Consider the following 10,685-nt stretch of genomic DNA (forward strand, 5'->3'; position numbering starts at 1 on the left):
GGATGAAGGGCTGTGGGAGGGATAGACAGACTGTGAGGGGGGTGCAGGGGTGGGGGATGGAGGGCGTGTAGGGCGTGTAGGGGTGGAAGAATGAAGCGGCAACCAAGGGCTTCAGAGCACTGGGAACTTGGGAAAGACAGCAATGGAAGATGCATGGGGTGGAGCAGAGGGTAAACCCAGAATGGGCTGCCGCCAGGTCTCAGAGCCTTCATCCTGAGGGAACCGTGAGTACCAAAGAGCCCCATAGTGGACAGAGGGGCCACTCACTGGACTTCTTCTCTGGGCTCTCCTCAAATTATGACTGCAAAGCAGAAAGATGTGGGTACGTGAAAGCATTACAGACCTGATAACAAGTAAGGAAAACAGATCTGTACCCAATGTACATGTCTCTCCAGGACAGCACAGTGATCTCCCTTGGCATCTTCAAATTCCCTTTAATTTTTGTCCTGACTATTTTAATTCAGGGACAGTGATGGCAGCAATGTCACAAGACACCAACTTCACTTGGCAACTTGTGAAGCAACTAAAGCCAATTTTTGAGAAAGGCCCTAGACCCCATCATAAGCAAGTAGAGAGTCACGGGGTGTAGAGCCGGAGCCCTTAGGAGGCAGCTGTGTGATGTCCATGACAAAGCAGTATGTGAAGGGTCCCATGTCCTGGCTTCCTATGTATCAATGAGAGAGCATCAAGTTCTGGCCTACCTGTCTCCCTTAGCCATCCAGAACTTTACAGAGCTCAACTCTGACGTTCTAGAGCTTCCTCCAGCCACACCACTGCACATATCCTCACCAGGCAGGTACACAGTGCCACCTCCATTACTGCATGTTTCAGATATCTGCTTCTGTTCAGGTTAGCAACCCTTGCAGCTGGCACGTAAGCTGGCCACAGTCACTGTCCCATAAAACATCACTCTCTCCACTGCCCATGAGAACTCCTCACACCACTGTTACCCAGGCCACCGTATACCCTCTCAGGCATTTTAAAAGACTCTGCTGTGCCACCAAGGTCATGGCCCAGCCCTGTGACTTGCAAACTGCAACAGCCGCTGCCTCAAAAGCCTTGAGAAAGCCACTTGCCTCCTGTCCAGCCTTACAGAACATTTCTCATTTATTACAACAAGGACTCCATCATTTACTGGCCGTGACACTAAGCAGTCACCATCCACACAGGCCACTCATCTCTACATCACTAAGTCAGCATATGCAAGCTGGACACAATATAGATAGTTCTAGCTACCCAGGAGCTGGAGTAAAAGAATGGCTTGAGCCCAGGTATCAGGTATCCGAGGCAGGCCTGTACAACACAACAAGACCACGTCTCAAAAAAAATAAATAAATAAAAAAATAGGTAAGACAGTCTATGTGAAAAACTCTCAAAATTACACATAACCACTCTGTGAGGGTGCTGCCCATACAAATCTCAAAAGGTATTTCATTATACTGTCAAGCAAAAACTGGCTCTTAACAGTTTTGAAACAATATCAAGATAAATTATTAATTACTTGGTTAATCTTATAAGCATATCAGTAAGTCATATTAAAGAACATTCTCTTTATGTTTACAAGAAAAGCATGCCACATATTTAAGACAACCCCCTTTAGCACTTCACCATGCCAAGTCACCATATAAACACAGGAAATGACACTTGGGGGCTGAAAGCAACAGCTCAGTCAAAATCAAGAGTCCTTTGCTAGAAATGTAAAAAAAATAAAATTAAATAAAAATTAAATAATTTCACTAGTGAGAATTTAGCCCTAAAAGCAAAACTCTCTTCTCAAAACACTGAGTCAATTTATAGGACCAAGACATGCAGAGTTCTTACAGACGCATTTGCACTGCTAGCTACTCATGCACACCTGATGAATGGAGCTTAAAACTGTTATTAAAACTGTTTAGAAGACTGCTCAATTTTCTTTCCTATAAAGTTCCATAGCAGTACTGACAGTTGTTTAGCTGATGAAACATGGGTTGCATTCACTGGTCTGAAGTCCATCTGACCAGAAATCTACTGTTGCTGTATTTCCACAAAGCCAGTCCCAAGGAAGTGACACAAGATTAGGAAAGACCATTCCAACTCCAGCTGCTTCTCTAACTGAACATGAGCAGTGTGGGGAGGAGAGGGGCCAGCCACCGGTCTTCATTTACCTCATTTACCTCTTTTTCAATTTTTACATCATTAACTATTCAAACTATTGTTTCTGCCAAGTTTCTTCAAACACTTCCAGAAACACAATCTTCAGCATTCTCATACCTGGGGGTGGGGGGGGAAGGTGCCAATAGCACATGATACAAACAGTAGAGAAGGCCACCAACAATGTATCTGGGATGAATCAAAACTGGGAGATGCCACTTGAGAACCCTGGGTGCCCTGAGAGGTCCCCTAGATTCACTTCTAAACTGAATGGCTGTTTAGCCCTAAAACAATACCCTTACCATGTCACGCTGACACTGTTAAGTAATTAAAGCAGAAAAATACAATAATTAGAGAAGAAATCCCTGGGCCATTTCATCACAAGGAGTAACTACCAGAAAAGTGTATTTAATATTATTTTTTATTATTATCAAAATTAAGGCCAGTGTATAAACATACTTGCCAAGAAATAACCAATTCTGAGCTTATTACATTAGCACACATTACATTAACAGGTCACTGCTCACATCTGTAGGCCTAAAGCACCCTGTGCAGATACAGACTTGCTGGGTCACCCGACTCCAGTGGACAAGGTAGTCACAGGAAGAAGCCCAATGAAATCCTCTTGGCCACTGAGACAGGAGTCTGAAATAGGACACCCTCTGGCATGAAAAGGGGCTGGTAGAGGGAAGGCACCCCGTTACCGTGGAGGAATCCCAGGAATCCAGGTCTGCTCACACATATCACATGGCCCCTGGGAACAAGTTTCAGCTTGCATGACCCCTGCCAGCAGCCTCAACACACCTGCACTGGCACTTGCACGACACCCCCAATAGCGTGACCCCACTTTAGGATGAAGACACTGAAGGTAGCAGTCAGAGCCAGTGGCAACAGAAAGATCCTTATACAGCTATCTGCTCTAAAAAAAAAATCAAACCCTGAGCCCTGTGACAAGTATATGAAAATTTCCAAGTCCTAGAGAATTCTTGTATTTAGCATACTTTTTAAAGAGAAGATGGCTTCCCATGAATTGTCTTCTCCACAGCAGACAGAATTTTTCCTCTAAAAGTGACATCAAGTCCAGGTGAGGGGTACCTTGGGGGCCATACCGTCTCCAGGTGGCAGCAGCTACTCTCACATTTCCAAGGACTAACAGGAGCACAAGGACAGAGCTGTGGCCACGGCTCCTTTCAGACCTATGGTGGCTGAGTGTGAGGATTCCCAGCATGCAGCGGAGTGGCTGCTGGGCTGGCTAACTAGACTGGAGGCTGAGCCTGCAGATGAAGGGAGCCCTGGAGGATCCAGGTACAGGTGTCCACCATGTTCATGTGCCTCACTCACATAGGTGGCCACCAGTCCGTCAGGATCGTGCAGGCTTCTCCGGAAGGCACCGCTGTCACTGCTTCAGGACCAGGCTGTACCGTGGCACAAACTTCATCACTGTCTCCTGACTGAACAGCTGGAAGGGAAGTACCAGGGAGGAGAGCTTAGCTTCTGATCACACAACTTCAAACCATCTAAGAGTAGCCCAGCATCCTAGGAACAGGGAGGTGCTACAGGTAGGAGCAGAATCATGGCCCCCCATCCTAGGAACAGGGAGGTGCTACAGGTAGGAGCAGAATCATGCCCCCATCCTAGGAACAGGGAGGTGCTGCAGGTAGGAGCAGAATCATGGCCCAGCATCCTAGGAACAGGGAGGTGCTGCAGGTAGGAGCAGAATCATGGCCCCCATCCTAGGAACAGGGAGGTGCTGCAGGGTAGGAGCAGAATCATGGCCCCCATCCTAGGAACAGGGAGGTGCTGCAGGTAGGAGCAGAATCATGCCCCCCCCCCACTCCTACGCAGACCAGACCACGAAGGCCAAGCCTGCACGGGGACAGCAATGGCTTAGCTAACTGCAGAAAAATTCAAGACATATTCCAAGAGCTCACAACACTCTAAAGTCAACTTGAGAATCATCTTGCCTACCAGAACACTTGGGTCAAAACCAGCACAGCCTAACCACAGGAAGCCACAAGTCTACTAACTGGGTTTAAACTACTCAAGGAGTGCAAGAGGCAAATAACGGAGTTTTAAAAGCCTTTAACACTCACAGAGGGACTAGGAAGATTAAGTCAGCATCCTACTGATATTACCTCTAAATATCTTCCCCGAAGCTTGGCCTGCAGTCCCTGTGGGCATCCCCCTGCACAGAGTGCTGAGCTGGGCACCTCTGAGTACAGCCACAAGCAGGTGTAGCCTTGTGGTGGTCATAAAGAGTTTAAGCAGAGAAATCCCACGGAGAGACATCCATAATTTCTGGCAATGAAGAAAGACACTGGAAAGGAGCAACCCTGTGTAGAATTTAGAACCAGGCCGGAGTCTCCTCAGATTGGGGCAATGGCTCTAGCATGGTTTATTTATTTGAGGAACTGATTAAATAGTAAACATGTCTATGCATGGTGGCACGCACCTGTCACCCCAGCACTTGAGAGGCAGAGGCTGGTAGAAAGTGAGTTCTCATCAAATCTAGGCAATTAGTGAAATCCTGTCTCAAAAAACAAAGAAAACACATACAGGATAAGGGGACCCAGGTGCCTCACAGTTTAGTTACACTGGAGGTAATCTGCATAAGCTAATTACAGCTTTTCAATTTAAGTAAGTACGACAAATAAATGTAGATGTAAGCATATGCTTGCATTTCCTAGCTTTGCCCCTGAGGGACCTATGAACAGTGCTAAACAAAAAGATGAATACTTGGCATGAAAACATACCTAAGAGCAAAGCTTCTGGAAAAACCATTTGTTCTTCTCTGTCTTATATCATTCTTCAAACTTGACCTTGGCTTCCCACCTGGCCTTGCGTTTCAGGGCTGGGTCTCTAAAGACATCCTTGTTGACAACAGTCTTGTCCAAGGGGACATCCACAGAGTGCCTGGTGGGCATGAGGTGACTGTAGTTATAAACTTTCACAAAGGACTTGATCTTTGACCTCTTGGCGATTTTCTTCTTGCCCATGGCAGCTGTCACTTTTCTGGGATAGCAGTCTAATTCCAGCCACCAGGGCATAGCTGTCAGGGCCGTCTGAGGCGCCATCATTGATGTTCTTCACGATGATGGCTTTGCGTCTGGAGTAGCGTCCAGCCAGGACCAGCACCACTTTCCCGGGTTTCACAAATTTGCCCATTTCGACAGCAAGCAGGTGGCACCCAAAATAAAGCGCTTGTTTATATTTTAACCGCCAAAAGAAAATAACAGTTCTAAAGTTGATGGAAAAATGATGTTAGGGAAAAATTTTAATCCTTAAAATTCAAATTATCAAGCCAGGGGGTGGGGGTGGGGTGGGGGTGGCACACACCTTTAATCCCAGCACTAAGGAGGCAAAGGCAGGCCTGGGGCTCTTTGAGTTCAAAGCCACACTAGTCTAGAGCGAGTTCCACCAGGACAGCCAAGGCTACCCAGAAAAAGCCTATATCCAAAAGCATTTAAAGTAACAAAACTCTGGGGCTGACTCTAGAGTTTCTTGAAGGATACAACTGGCCAAAGCTGAACAAAGAGAAAGACAGTATGAACAGACCTATGTATGTTAAAGACACGGAGTAAATAATTAACAATATTGCCAGACAGTAAGCAGCACTCACCGAAGAGTTGGCTCACGGGTGAATTGTACCCTAAAAAATTACAGCCAAATCTCTAAAATGTGCTTCAGAAGACAGAAGCCAAAACAAGACTTCTTAACTCATTCTAATAACTACAACTTCCGCATTACTCTAATTGAAGACATTAAGAGAAACTGCAGACTGGTATCTCACAAACATAGATACCAGAGGCAAACTGAAGAGACTACATGATTCTAATGCTAAAATGTTCTGAAAGGGGCAAACAATGTAGAAATTTGTCACTAATAAAAAAATTTAAAAAAAAAAGGAATTTAAGTCACTAGTAGCCAAGAGTTAAAGAGAGGGAAGGAGAACATAGGTGAATTTTAGGACAGTGAAAATAGCCTCTATGATGGCATTACAAATTTGTCCAAATCCACAGCGTATACAACGCCAAGACTGATCCCTAATTAAAACAGACAGTGGGAATAATAGCCCAACTCTGGTCAAAGGTGACAACAGCGGAGAGGGTAAACCTGTGTGCTGAGCCCAACACCCATTATGATAAAATCTCTTTTTGTTCCAGTATTGTAAGCCTAAAACAGATCTTAAAAATAGTTTGCTCTGGTCATAAGCCCAAGGCTGGGGAGCTGCTACTCATAGACGCTAAAAGGGAACCTACTGCTGATTTGCTAAATAGAAACGGTGTCAAGCTGCCTCTAAATATATGTTTGTACACCTAGATTAGTGCTGCCCTCAGCCTTGATCGGAGCTTTTCTTTGCAGTGGATGGTGGCCAATGCAGAGATTCTCAACTGGTCAAATTACTGAGCATAGCCGACTGCTGCGTGCTCAGCCCTCATGCACACTTCAAGGCTCAGGAAGCATCCCAGAAGAGGGAACAGGATGACAAAAAATGCTATGGAATGCTGTCTTGTGCACGGAAACATGGCAGCTGCACTCATGAACTCAGAAGCTTTGTCACCTACATAAGAAGGTACCTGTCAACATGTCATCAAGGACTAGGAGGGTTCGTGAGTAACTCCCTGGGGAGATACTGCAACTAGCTGTTGCTGAGGGAGAAGAGCAGTTTTCTTCAGTGAAGCAGCCTGTTATGCTGTCCAGGCTCCAGTACATAACCCCCCGCCTGTACTCTGGTGAGCAACCCTACCTAAGCCTAGGGGGCCACTTAAATAAAGAAAGAAATACGCAAACACAAAGATGTGAAAATAGGCTTGTTAGAAAAAAGCAAGGCATTCAGAGGGAGTCAAGGAGGGTAGGGGAGGATGGAAATGACCAAAATATGTTATATGTATGTTTGCAATTATCAAAGAATAATAACAAATAAACATGCAAAACTGAAACCATTTTGAGAATCTTTGACAGAGGATACAAAAAAACTCTCAGTTTATCTTGGACTCCTATTTGTGAACAACCCAAAACTCACTGTCTAGAAAGAATCTCTGCAATGAACGAATGAAAGAGAGAGAGAGAGAGAGAGAGAGAGAGAGAGAGAGAGAGAGAATCTCTGCACTGCTGCTGCTACAAATTGTCAATGTTAGTGAAAAGCATAATTGCTAAAAATATTTTTTAAAGTGGTCCACTTGAAAACAGAGAAAATGAAATATGGTGATCAGTGGTTGCTCTCCACCGCAGCTGCCAGTCTCCCCCAGGACACCCTCCCTCCAGACAAAGCTACAGCAAGTGCCTGGGTGACAACTGTGCCTCACGTCCACAAGAACAAAAGCAGAGAGGTTCCCTTGGGTCCACACCAGAAATGTCACCCAGGACACAGATCCTCAGTATGGAGAAGGGAGAAGGCAGAACAGGTGCACTCACTGAGACAGCAAAACCCACCAGCCAGCACAAGTTCCAAGTTCCAAGTTCCAAGTGTTTGGCTCATTGCCAGAACTGATGAACCTTACTAACAAATGCCAAGATCTTCTAAGAGAAACAGAAGTTCTACCATGAAGAATTTACTTTTACTGAAAAAGAAAAGCGTTTACTCCACAAGCCATATTACAAAGAAACAATGGCAGAAATGAGCAGCCATTGTGTCTCGAGAGATAAAGAGCAGGTGCAGCAGGGTAAGAGTTTATCAAACACCTGTGCAGCAGCAGCCCTGGCCAGCTGAGAAACAAAACACAGGTGAACAGGACACCATGCCCACAGTCACTGCACAGGTAATCTAACAGACTCAGGGCTGTAGCATTACAAAGCTGCCTTTCAGAAATCCGCACCCCAATCCAAGTTTGCTCATCTCAGTAACTGTGTCCTTTTAGTTCTTATCCAAATGGACAAAAAGATGCCTACCGCCTGGCTGTTTTTTTTTTTAAGATTTATATTTATTTATTTTGTATACAGTGTTCTGTATGCACACCAGAAGAGGATACCAGGTCTCATTATAGATGGCTGTGAGCCACCATATGGTTGCTGGGAATTGAACTCAGGACCTTTGGAACAACAGCCAGTGCTCTTAATCTCTGAGCCACCTCTCCAGCCCCCTCCCCCTCCCCACCTGGCTGTTACACTCAAACACATTAACATTAGGCCCAATTCTTGTTCTCAGTAAACCCATCCTGAGATAAATGGGTTCAGTGGAAATACTGAGAACCACTCCACTTCAAAATAACACCTATGCAAAACAAAAACAAAGTGAGCAAAGAGCTAGGGTGCTATCAAGTAACACCTACCTACCTAAATAAATGAGCTCAATGTCAGTGTCTGCGTTTGCCTTTTGCCTCCTCACAATACTGAGTATAAAAAAAGTGTTGTGTAAAAATTAACTCAAAATCACCCCATGTAGCTGGGCATGGAGGTGTGTGCACACCTTTAATCCCAGCACTCAGGAGGCAGAGGCAGGCAGATTGAGATTGAGGCCTGGTGTACAGAACGAGTTCCAAAATAGCCAAGGCTACTCAGAGAAATCATTTCTTGAACAACAAAAAAGAATAAAAATCAGAGAAAAGAGAGAGCTGTTCCCTTGAGATATTCACCGCTGAGATGCAAGCCCAGAGCCCCCCACCCAGAAGCCGTGTACCCCTGCAGCTGCTCTCACAGAACCCACCCACTCTGAGCAACAGGAGCCTGAAAGTCAGTCATGCGTACTCCACAGTCCCTGGCTTACTTACCCCTGATATTTACTATGGACTCTGGGCGACTAAGTTGGTTTTCAAACGGCCTTCCTGCTTGATGCAACTTCGTATTTGGCTTCAGAACACCCAACATGAAAGGGCTGGGCGTGGTGGCGCACACCTTTAATCCTAGCTCTCTGGAGGCAGAGGCAGGTGGATTGTTGTGAGTTCGAAGCCAAAGCGAGTTCAGAACAGCGAAGGCTACACAGATAAAAACCCTGTCTCAAAAAGAAAAAAATGCAATTACCTATCATATGTTAATTACACTACTTTGAGGCTGATCTAGAAATTCAAAGTATAAAATCCACATCACGAAGTTGAAAAAGTGGGGTTTAAGGAACATGCTTCAGACTTTAGCTAGAAGAGCATTCTGAAAGACTTGGGTCAAACATTTACTAGTCGTCAGTAACTACTGTCCCTAGCAGAAAAACCCTGTAATACCGAATTCTCAAGGGGGCGGGGGCCTCAAGGGGGCGGGGGGGGGGCGGAGAAATGCCAACATTGTCACATCGGTTCTCTACTTGGCGGTAAGAATTACAGACTGCGCGGCAGCAGAAGGTGGATTTTAGCAGGAAGGAGACCCCCCCCCATCTTTTCTGACTTCTCTTCAAGGAAAACTGAAAAGCAGGGAACCCGAAAGACGCAAGGCAGGACGGTGGCCGGGTGGCTGTCCCAAGAGTATCAGAGGAGCTGGCAAGCACAAGTCTAGAAGAGGCGTGGAATTAAGGAAAAGCAAAAGGCGGTGGCGGCTGAATTGGGAGGAAGGACAGGAAAGCCCTCATAAGCGTGAGGGTGGACAACCCGGGCGCGCGCGAGACCTGGCCCCGCTGATGCCTCCGGGCGGTCCAAATCCCGCTCCTCGGTCAAAGTGAGGTTAATAAAGAGGGTTTTTCGCCCTTGGGGTGGATGTAGCCTGTATGCCTCACTCATCCTGTGACCGCTCAGGAACTCCACAGCCTCAGGCAGCACTGATAAGCTTGTGTCCACGGGCCGCCCCCTGCCGCGCGGAAATGACGTACATCCTAATGCCGGAGCTTCACTACAGCCCCCGTCCCTTCCGAGAGATTGGCAGAGATGGGGCTCCACCCACGGTCCCGGCCAACAGCCGCGGGCGAACGGTGAAGGGTCCGGCCCTGCCCCCACAGAGCCTTCTGCCGAAGTCGCAGTCCAAGTCCCCTCAGATCTGTGTGCCGGGCCGTGATGCAAACGCGCCCGTAAAGTCCGCGTGCCGGGCCAGGAAGCATGAAGAGAGAGGATGCCACTTACTCTTAACGAACTGTGTGAAAAATTACGCGTTCGTCCTCTTGGAGTGCAGTAATCCCCGCCTGAACTGTTATCTTTTCTGAAAGGATTCCTCCAGCAATGTCAAAATGTGTCCTTTGGCTTAAGATCAGATGTTGACTACTAGATCTTCAAGTGTTTATACAACAGACATTTGATAAAAATTTCCAAAGGGAGTTTCCTTTAGGTAAAGACAGGCCCAAGTAGCAAAATTTTAGGAATCATGAAGCAAGCACCAGACGGTGTTAACAATGAGTCAGACATACTTCAGGAGCTGAGGTGAGCAGTCCACTGGTAAAAACCCTCCAGGCTCGAACTAGTGGGAGCCATGACTTCAATACGTGTAAATTTTAATACAGTGATGGCTTTAAAGGGAGAAACTTGACCTTGTGGAAGCATTTGACCTGTGACGGAATGAGATCCTGGGGTAGGATTGGGAGGCAGCAGTAACCAAGTGCTGTTACATGGGGAATGATCTCTGGGATGCTGGTTTCAAAGCGCAGCCTCTGTCCCCTCCAGGCCCTGTCTCTCACTTCTTCCATAAGACTCCCTGGGCTCCACCCT

General features: G+C 46.4%; 1 pseudogene across 1 annotated transcript; it reads right to left on the minus strand.

Annotated features, from left to right (window-relative positions):
• Nucleotides 1-2,540: 2,540 nt before the first annotated feature.
• On the minus strand, nt 2,541-8,826 carry LOC311593535 (large ribosomal subunit protein eL27-like; annotated as a pseudogene). Its single transcript, XR_014783605.1, has 2 exons — nt 4,884-8,826; nt 2,541-3,589 (listed from the first exon to the last, which is right to left on the minus strand). The product of XR_014783605.1 is annotated as a large ribosomal subunit protein eL27-like (transcript).
• Between the last annotated feature and the right edge of the window lie 1,859 nt (nt 8,827-10,685).

This window comes from Acomys minous, assembly GCF_964271855.1.
Source record: "Acomys minous genome assembly, chromosome: 3".
Taxonomy (NCBI): Eukaryota; Metazoa; Chordata; class Mammalia; order Rodentia; family Muridae; genus Acomys; species Acomys minous.